The following is a 10,497-nucleotide window of genomic DNA, read 5'->3' as shown; positions in this document are numbered from 1 at the left end:
CGTCCAATTCAGAATGTAATAAAACCAGATCCAGCTATAAAATGCATCATTCTTTTTTGTTTTAGACAACATTTCATGCACTGTTAAACATGTTAAAGCAAGTTGCAAGTGAAAATCTATGTCTCTGACTGAGTTTGCATTACTGTGATTTGACCTCTCTGCTGGCTGAGATAAGCTCATTTTCAACGTCCATTTCAGAATGTAATAAAACCAGATCCAGCCATAAAATGCATCATTCTTTTTTGTTTTAGACAACATTTCATGCACTGTTAAACATGTTAAAGCAAGTTGCAAGTGAAAATCTATGTCTCTGACTGAGTTTGCATTACTGTGATTTGACCTCTCTGCTGGCTGAGATAAGCTCATTTTCAACGTCCAATTCAGAATGTAATAAAACCAGATCCAGCCATAAAATGCATCATTCTTTTTTGTTTTAGAAAACATTTCATGCACTGTTAAACATGTTAAAGCAAGTTGCAAGTGAAAATCTATGTCTCTGACTGAGTTTGCATTACTGTGATTTGACCTCTCTGCTGGCTGAGATAAGCTCATTTTCAACGTCCAATTCAGAATGTAATAAAACCAGATCCAGCCATAAAATGCATCATTCTTTTTTGTTTTAGACAACATTTCATGCACTGTTAAACATGTTAAAGCAAGTTGCAAGTGAAAATCTATGTTTCTGACTGAGTTTGCATTAGACCTCTCTGCTGGCTGAGATAAGCTCATTTTCAACGTCCAATTCAGAATGTAATAAAACCAGATCCAGCCATAAAATGCATCATTCTTTTTTGTTTTAGACAACATTTCATGCACTGTTAAACATGTTAAAGCAAGTTGCAAGTGAAAATCTATGTCTCTGACTGAGATTGCATTACTGTGATTTGACCTCACTGCTGGCTGAGATAAGCTCATTTTCAACGTCCAATTCAGAATGTAATAAAACCTGATCCAGCTATAAAATGCATCATTCTTTTTTGTTTTAGACAACATTTCATGCACTGTTAAACATGTTAAAGCAAGTTGCAAGTGAAAATCTATGTCTCTGACTGAGTTTGCATTACTGTGATTTGACCTCTCTGCTGGCTGAGATAAGCTCATTTTCAACGTCCAATTCAGAATGTAATAAAACCAGATCCAGCTATAAAATGCATCATTCTTTTTTGTTTTAGACAACATTTCATGCACTGTTAAACATGTTAAAGCAAGTTGCAAGTGAAAATCTATGTCTCTGACTGAGTTTGCATTACTGTGATTTGACCTCTCTGCTGGCTGAGATGAGCTCATTTTCAATGTCCAATTCAGAATGTAATAAAACCAGATCCAGCCATAAAATGCATCATTCTTTTTTGTTTTAGAAAACATTTCATGCACTGTTAAACATGTTAAAGCAAGTTGCAAGTGAAAATCTATGTCTCTGACTGAGTTTGCATTACTGTGATTTGACCTCTCTGCTGGCTGAGATAAGCTCATTTTCAACGTCCAATTCAGAATGTAATAAAACCTGATCCAGCTATAAAATGCATCATTCTTTTTTGTTTTAGACAACATTTCATGCACTGTTAAACATGTTAAAGCAAGTTGCAAGTGAAAATCTATGTCTCTGACTGAGTTTGCATTACTGTGATTTGACCTCTCTGCTGGCTGAGATAAGCTCATTTTCAACGTCCAATTCAGAATGTAATAAAACCAGATCCAGCCATAAAATGCATCATTCTTTTTTGTTTTAGACAACATTTCATGCACTGTTAAACATGTTAAAGCAAGTTGCAAGTGAAAATCTATGTCTCTGACTGAGTTTGCATTACTGTGATTTGACCTCTCTGCTGGCTGAGATAAGCTCATTTTCAACGTCCAATTCAGAAAGTGATAAAAACAGATCCAGCCATAAAATGCATCATTCTTTTTTTGTTTTAGACAACATTTCATGCACTGTTAAACATGTTAAAGCAAGTTGCAAGTGAAAATCTATGTCTCTGACTGAGTTTGCATTACTGTGATTTAACCTCTCTGCTGGCTGAGATAAGCTCATTTTCAACGTCCAATTCAGAATGTAATAAAACCAGATCCAGCCATAAAATGCATCATTCTTTTTTGTTTTAGAAAACATTTCATGCACTGTTAAACATGTTAAAGCAAGTTGCAAGTGAAAATCTATGTCTCTGACTGAGTTTGCATTGCTGTGATTTGACCTCTCTGCTGGCTGAGATAAGCTCATTTTCAACGTCCAATTCAGAATGTAATAAAACCTGATCCAGCTATAAAATGCATCATTCTTTTTTGTTTTAGACAACATTTCATGCACTGTTAAACATGTTAAAGCAAGTTGCAAGTGAAAATCTATGTCTCTGACTGAGTTTGCATTACTGTGATTTGACCTCTCTGCTGGCTGAGATAAGCTCATTTTCAACGTCCAATTCAGAATGTAATAAAACCAGATCCAGCCATAAAATGCATCATTCTTTTTTGTTTTAGACAACATTTCATGCACTGTTAAACATGTTAAAGCAAGTTGCAAGTGAAAATCTATGTCTCTGACTGAGTTTGCATTACTGTGATTTGACCTCTCTGCTGGCTGAGATAAACTCATTTTCAACGTCCAATTCAGAATGTAATAAAACCAGATCCAGCCATAAAATGCATCATTTTTTTTTGTTTTAGACAACATTTCATGCACTGTTAAACATGTTAAAGCAAGTTGCAAGTGAAAATCTATGTCTCTGACTGAGTTTGCATTACTGTGATTTGACCTCTCTGCTGGCTGAGATAAGCTCATTTTCAACGTCCAATTCAGAATGTAATAAAACCAGATCCAGCTATAAAATGCATCATTCTTTTTTGTTTTAGACAACATTTCATGCACTGTTAAACATGTTAAAGCAAGTTGCAAGTGAAAATCTATGTCTCTGACTGAGTTTGCATTACTGTGATTTGACCTCTCTGCTGGCTGAGATAAGCTCATTTTCAACGTCCATTTCAGAATGTAATAAAACCAGATCCAGCCATAAAATGCATCATTCTTTTTTGTTTTAGACAACATTTCATGCACTGTTAAACATGTTAAAGCAAGTTGCAAGTGAAAATCTATGTCTCTGACTGAGTTTGCATTACTGTGATTTGACCTCTCTGCTGGCTGAGATAAGCTCATTTTCAACGTCCAATTCAGAATGTAATAAAACCAGATCCAGCCATAAAATGCATCATTCTTTTTTGTTTTAGAAAACATTTCATGCACTGTTAAACATGTTAAAGCAAGTTGCAAGTGAAAATCTATGTCTCTGACTGAGTTTGCATTACTGTGATTTGACCTCTCTGCTGGCTGAGATAAGCTCATTTTCAACGTCCAATTCAGAATGTAATAAAACCAGATCCAGCCATAAAATGCATCATTCTTTTTTGTTTTAGACAACATTTCATGCACTGTTAAACATGTTAAAGCAAGTTGCAAGTGAAAATCTATGTCTCTGACTGAGATTGCATTACTGTGATTTGACCTCACTGCTGGCTGAGATAAGCTCATTTTCAACGTCCAATTCAGAATGTAATAAAACCTGATCCCGCTATAAAATGCATCATTCTTTTTTGTTTTAGACAACATTTCATGCACTGTTAAACATGTTAAAGCAAGTTGCAAGTGAAAATCTATGTCTCTGACTGAGTTTGCATTACTGTGATTTGACCTCTCTGCTGGCTGAGATAAGCTCATTTTCAACGTCCAATTCAGAATGTAATAAAACCAGATCCAGCTATAAAATGCATCATTCTTTTTTGTTTTAGACAACATTTCATGCACTGTTAAACATGTTAAAGCAAGTTGCAAGTGAAAATCTATGTCTCTGACTGAGTTTGCATTACTGTGATTTGACCTCTCTGCTGGCTGAGATAAGCTCATTTTCAACGTCCAATTCAGAATGTAATAAAACCAGATCCAGCTATAAAATGCATCATTCTTTTTTGTTTTAGACAACATTTCATGCACTGTTAAACATGTTAAAGCAAGTTGCAAGTGAAAATCTATGTCTCTGACTGAGTTTGCATTACTGTGATTTGACCTCTCTGCTGGCTGAGATAAGCTCATTTTCAACGTCCAATTCAGAATGTAATAAAACCAGATCCAGCCATAAAATGCATCATTCTTTTTTGTTTTAGACAACATTTCATGCACTGTTAAACATGTTAAAGCAAGTTGCAAGTGAAAATCTATGTCTATGAGTGAGTTTGCATTACTGTGATTTGACCTCTCTGCTGGCTGAGATAAGCTCATTTTCAACGTCCAATTCAGAAAGTGATAAAACCAGATCCAGCCATAAAATGCATCATTCTTTTTTGTTTTAGACAACATTTCATGCACTGTTAAACATGTTAAAGCAAGTTGCAAGTGAAAATCTATGTCTCTGACTGAGTTTGCATTACTGTGATTTGACCTCTCTGCTGGCTGAGATAAGCTCATTTTCAACGTCCAATTCAGAATGTAATAAAACCAGATCCAGCCATAAAATGCATCATTCTTTTTTGTTTTAGAAAACATTTCATGCACTGTTAAACATGTTAAAGCAAGTTGCAAGTGAAAATCTATGTCTCTGACTGAGTTTGCATTACTGTGATTTGATCTCTCTGCTGGCTGAGATAAGCTCACTTTCAACGTCCAATTCAGAATGTAATAAAACCAGATCCAGCCATAAAATGCATCATTCTTTTTTGTTTTAGACAACATTTCATGCACTGTTAAACATGTTAAAGCAAGTTGCAAGTGAAAATCTATATTTCTGACTGAGTTTGCATTAGACCTCTCTGCTGGCTGAGATAAGCTCATTTTCAACGTCCAATTCAGAATGTAATAAAACCAGATCCAGCCATAAAATGCATCATTCTTTTTTGTTTTAGACAACATTTCATGCACTGTTAAACATGTTAAAGCAAGTTGCAAGTGAAAATCTATGTCTCTGACTGAGTTTGCATTACTGTGATTTGACCTCTCTGCTGGCTGAGATGAACTCATTTTCAACGTCCAATTCAGAATGTAATAAAACCAGATCCAGCCATAAAATGCATCATTCTTTTTTGTTTTAGACAACATTTCATGCACTGTTAAACATGTTAAAGCAAGTTGCAAGTGAAAATCTATGTCTCTGACTGAGTTTGCATTACTGTGATTTGACCTCTCTGCTGGCTGAGATAAGCTCATTTTCAACGTCCAATTCAGAATATAATAAAACCTGATCCAGCCATAAAATGGATCATTCTTTTTTGTTTTAGACAACATTTCATGCACTGTTAAACATGTTAAAGCAAGTTGCAAGTGAAAATCTATGTCTCTGACTGAGTTTGCATTACTGTGATTTGACCTCTCTGCTGGCTGAGATAAGCTCATTTTCAACGTCCAATTCAGAATGTAATAAAACCTGATCCAGCTATAAAATGCATCATTCTTTTTTGTTTTAGACAACATTTCATGCACTGTTAAACATGTTAAAGCAAGTTGCAAGTGAAAATCTATGTCTCTGACTGAGTTTGCATTACTGTGATTTGACCTCTCTGCTGGCTGAGATAAGGTCATTTTCAACGTCTAATTCAGAATGTAATAAAACCTGATCCAGCTATAAAATGCATCATTCTTTTTTGTTTTAGACAACATTTCATGCACTGTTAAACATGTTAAAGCAAGTTGCAAGTGAAAATCTATGTCTCTGACTGAGTTTGCATTACTGTGATTTGACCTCTCTGCTGGCTGAGATAAGCTCATTTTCAACGTCCAATTCAGAATGTAATAAAACCAGATCCAGCCATAAAATGCATCATTCTTTTTTGTTTTAGACAACATTTCATGCACTGTTAAACATGTTAAAGCAAGTTGCAAGTGAAAATCTATGTCTCTGACTGAGTTTGCATTACTGTGATTTGACTTCTCTGCTGGCTGAGATAAGCTCATTTTCAACGTCCAATTCAAAATGTATTAAAACCAGATCCAGCTATAAAATGCATCATTCTTTTTTGTTTTAGACAACATTTCATGCACTGTTAAACATGTTAAAGCAAGTTGCAAATGAAAATCTATGTCTCTGACTGAGTTTGCATTACTGTGATTTGACCTCTCTGCTGGCTGAGATAAGCTCATTTTCAACGTCCAATTCAGAATGTAATAAAACCAGATCCAGCCATAAAATGCATCATTCTTTTTTGTTTTAGAAAACATTTCATGCACTGTTAAACATGTTAAAGCAAGTTGCAAGTGAAAATCTATGTCTCTGACTGAGTTTGCATTACTGTGATTTGACCTCTCTGCTGGCTGAGATAAGCTCATTTTCAACGTCCAATTCAGAATGTAATAAAACCAGATCCAGCCATAAAATGCATCATTCTTTTTTGTTTTAGACAACATTTCATGCACTGTTAAACATGTTAAAGCAAGTTGCAAGTGAAAATCTATGTTTCTGACTGAGTTTGCATTAGACCTCTCTGCTGGCTGAGATAAGCTCATTTTCAACGTCCAATTCAGAATGTAATAAAACCAGATCCAGCCATAAAATGCATCATTCTTTTTTGTTTTAGACAACATTTCATGCACTGTTAAACATGTTAAAGCAAGTTGCAAGTGAAAATCTATGTCTCTGACTGAGTTTGCATTACTGTGATTTGACCTCACTGCTGGCTGAGATAAGCTCATTTTCAACGTCCAATTCAGAATGTAATAAAACCTGATCCAGCTATAAAATGCATCATTCTTTTTTGTTTTAGACAACATTTCATGCACTGTTAAACATGTTAAAGCAAGTTGCAAGTGAAAATCTATGTCTCTGACTGAGTTTGCATTACTGTGATTTGACCTCTCTGCTGGCTGAGATAAGCTCATTTTCAACGTCCAATTCAGAATGTAATAAAACCAGATCCAGCTATAAAATGCATCATTCTTTTTTGTTTTAGACAACATTTCATGCACTGTTAAACATGTTAAAGCAAGTTGCAAGTGAAAATCTATGTCTCTGACTGAGTTTGCATTACTGTGATTTGACCTCTCTGCTGGCTGAGATAAGCTCATTTTCAACGTCCAATTCAGAATGTAATAAAACCAGATCCAGCCATAAAATGCATCATTCTTTTTTGTTTTAGACAACATTTCATGCACTGTTAAACATGTTAAAGCAAGTTGCAAGTGAAAATCTATGTCTCTGACTGAGTTTGCATTACTGTGATTTGACCTCTCTGCTGGCTGAGATAAGCTCATTTTCAACGTCCAATTCAGAATGTAATAAAACCAGATCCAGCCATAAAATGCATCATTCTTTTTTGTTTTAGACAACATTTCATGCACTGTTAAACATGTTAAAGCAAGTTGCAAGTGAAAATCTATGTCTCTGACTGAGTTTGCATTACTGTGATTTGACCTCACTGCTGGCTGAGATAAGCTCATTTTCAACGTCCAATTCAGAATGTAATAAAACCTGATCCAGCTATAAAATGCATCATTCTTTTTTGTTTTAGACAACATTTCATGCACTGTTAAACATGTTAAAGCAAGTTGCAAGTGAAAATCTATGTCTCTGACTGAGTTTGCATTACTGTGATTTGACCTCTCTGCTGGCTGAGATAAGCTCATTTTCAACGTCCAATTCAGAATGTAATAAAACCAGATCCAGCTATAAAATGCATCATTCTTTTTTGTTTTAGACAACATTTCATGCACTGTTAAACATGTTAAAGCAAGTTGCAAGTGAAAATCTATGTCTCTGACTGAGTTTGCATTACTGTGATTTGACCTCTCTGCTGGCTGAGATAAGCTCATTTTCAACGTCCAATTCAGAATGTAATAAAACCAGATCCAGCCATAAAATGCATCATTCTTTTTTGTTTTAGACAACATTTCATGCACTGTTAAACATGTTAAAGCAAGTTGCAAGTGAAAATCTATGTCTCTGACTGAGTTTGCATTACTGTGATTTGACCTCTCTGCTGGCTGAGATAAGCTCATTTTCAACGTCCAATTCAGAATGTAATAAAACCAGATCCAGCTATAAAATGCATCATTCTTTTTTGTTTTAGACAACATTTCATGCACTGTTAAACATGTTAAAGCAAGTTGCAAGTGAAAATCTATGTCTCTGACTGAGTTTGCATTACTGTGATTTGACCTCTCTGCTGGCTGAGATAAGCTCATTTTCAACGTCCAATTCAGAATGTAATAAAACCAGATCCAGCCATAAAATGCATCATTCTTTTTTGTTTTAGACAACATTTCATGCACTGTTAAACATGTTAAAGCAAGTTGCAAGTGAAAATCTATGTCTATGAGTGAGTTTGCATTACTGTGATTTGACCTCTCTGCTGGCTGAGATAAGCTCATTTTCAACGTCCAATTCAGAATGTAATAAAACCAGATCCAGCCATAAAATGCATCATTCTTTTTTGTTTTAGACAACATTTCATGCACTGTTAAACATGTTAAAGCAAGTTGCAAGTGAAAATCTATGTCTCTGACTGAGTTTGCATTACTGTGATTTGACCTCTCTGCTGGCTGAGATAAGCTCATTTTCAACGTCCAATTCAGAATGTAATAAAACCAGATCCAGCTATAAAATGCATCATTCTTTTTTGTTTTAGACAACATTTCATGCACTGTTAAACATGTTAAAGCAAGTTGCAAGTGAAAATCTATGTCTCTGACTGAGTTTGCATTACTGTGATTTGACCTCTCTGCTGGCTGAGATAAGCTCATTTTCAACGTCCAATTCAGAATGTAATAAAACCAGATCCAGCCATAAAATTCATCATTCTTTTTTGTTTTAGACAACATTTCATGCACAGTTAAACATGTTAAAGCAAGTTGCAAGTGAAAATCTATGTCTATGAGTGAGTTTGCATTACTGTGATTTGACCTCTCTGCTGGCTGAGATAAGCTCATTTTCAACGTCCAATTCAGAATGTAATAAAACCAGATCCAGCCATAAAATGCATCATTCTTTTTTGTTTTAGACAACATTTCATGCACTGTTAAACATGTTAAAGCAAGTTGCAAGTGAAAATCTATGTCTATGAGTGAGTTTGCATTACTGTGATTTGACCTCTCTGCTGGCTGAGATAAGCTCATTTTCAACGTCCAATTCAGAATGTAATAAAACCAGATCCAGCCATAAAATGCATCATTCTTTTTTGTTTTAGACAACATTTCATGCACTGTTAAACATGTTAAAGCAAGTTGCAAGTGAAAATCTATGTCTCTGACTGAGTTTGCATTACTGTGATTTGACCTCTCTGCTGGCTGAGATAAGCTCATTTTCAACGTCCAATTCAGAATGTAATAAAACCAGATCCAGCTATAAAATGCATCATTCTTTTTTGTTTTAGACAACATTTCATGCACTGTTAAACATGTTAAAGCAAGTTGCAAGTGAAAATCTATGTCTCTGACTGAGTTTGCATTACTGTGATTTGACCTCTCTGCTGGCTGAGATAAGCTCATTTTCAACGTCCAATTCAGAATGTAATAAAACCAGATCCAGCCATAAAATTCATCATTCTTTTTTGTTTTAGACAACATTTCATGCACAGTTAAACATGTTAAAGCAAGTTGCAAGTGAAAATCTATGTCTATGAGTGAGTTTGCATTACTGTGATTTGACCTCTCTGCTGGCTGAGATAAGCTCATTTTCAACGTCCAATTCAGAATGTAATAAAACCAGATCCAGCCATAAAATGCATCATTCTTTTTTGTTTTAGACAACATTTCATGCACTGTTAAACATGTTAAAGCAAGTTGCAAGTGAAAATCTATGTCTCTGACTGAGTTTGCATTACTGTGATTTGACCTCTCTGCTGGCTGAGATAAGCTCATTTTCAACGTCCAATTCAGAAAGTGATAAAACCAGATCCAGCCATAAAATGCATCATTCTTTTTTGTTTTAGACAACATTTCATGCACTGTTAAACATGTTAAAGCAAGTTGCAAGTGAAAATCTATGTCTCTGACTGAGTTTGCATTACTGTGATTTGACCTCTCTGCTGGCTGAGATAAGCTCATTTTCAACGTCCAATTCAGAATGTAATAAAACCAGATCCAGCTATAAAATGCATCATTCTTTTTTGTTTTAGACAACATTTCATGCACTGTTAAACATGTTAAAGCAAGTTGCAAGTGAAAATCTATGTCTCTGACTGAGTTTGCATTACTGTGATTTGACCTCTCTGCTGGCTGAGATAAGCTCATTTTCAACGTCCATTTCAGAATGTAATAAAACCAGATCCAGCCATAAAATGCATCATTCTTTTTTGTTTTAGACAACATTTCATGCACTGTTAAACATGTTAAAGCAAGTTGCAAGTGAAAATCTATGTCTCTGACTGAGTTTGCATTACTGTGATTTGACCTCTCTGCTGGCTGAGATAAGCTCATTTTCAACGTCCAATTCAGAATGTAATAAAACCAGATCCAGCCATAAAATGCATCATTCTTTTTTGTTTTAGAAAACATTTCATGCACTGTTAAACATGTTAAAGCAAGTTGCA

The 10,497-nt window shown here is 35.1% G+C and overlaps 1 long non-coding RNA gene across 1 annotated transcript; it reads right to left on the bottom strand.

The window, feature by feature from the left end:
• Positions 1-435: 435 nt before the first annotated feature.
• On the bottom strand, positions 436-8,578 carry LOC148679672 (uncharacterized). The gene is made up of 4 exons (XR_015944776.1): positions 8,240-8,578; positions 5,961-7,122; positions 1,623-2,249; positions 436-1,249 (listed from the first exon to the last, which is right to left on the bottom strand). It is a non-coding gene; the product is annotated as an uncharacterized LOC148679672 (long non-coding RNA).
• Between the last annotated feature and the right edge of the window lie 1,919 nt (positions 8,579-10,497).

Source organism: Danio rerio, chromosome 8, assembly GCF_052040795.2.
Source record: "Danio rerio strain M-AB ecotype USA chromosome 8, GRCz13ab, whole genome shotgun sequence".
Lineage (NCBI taxonomy): Eukaryota > Metazoa > Chordata > Actinopteri > Cypriniformes > Danionidae > Danio > Danio rerio.
This window is presented reverse-complemented; position numbering and strand designations above follow the sequence as displayed.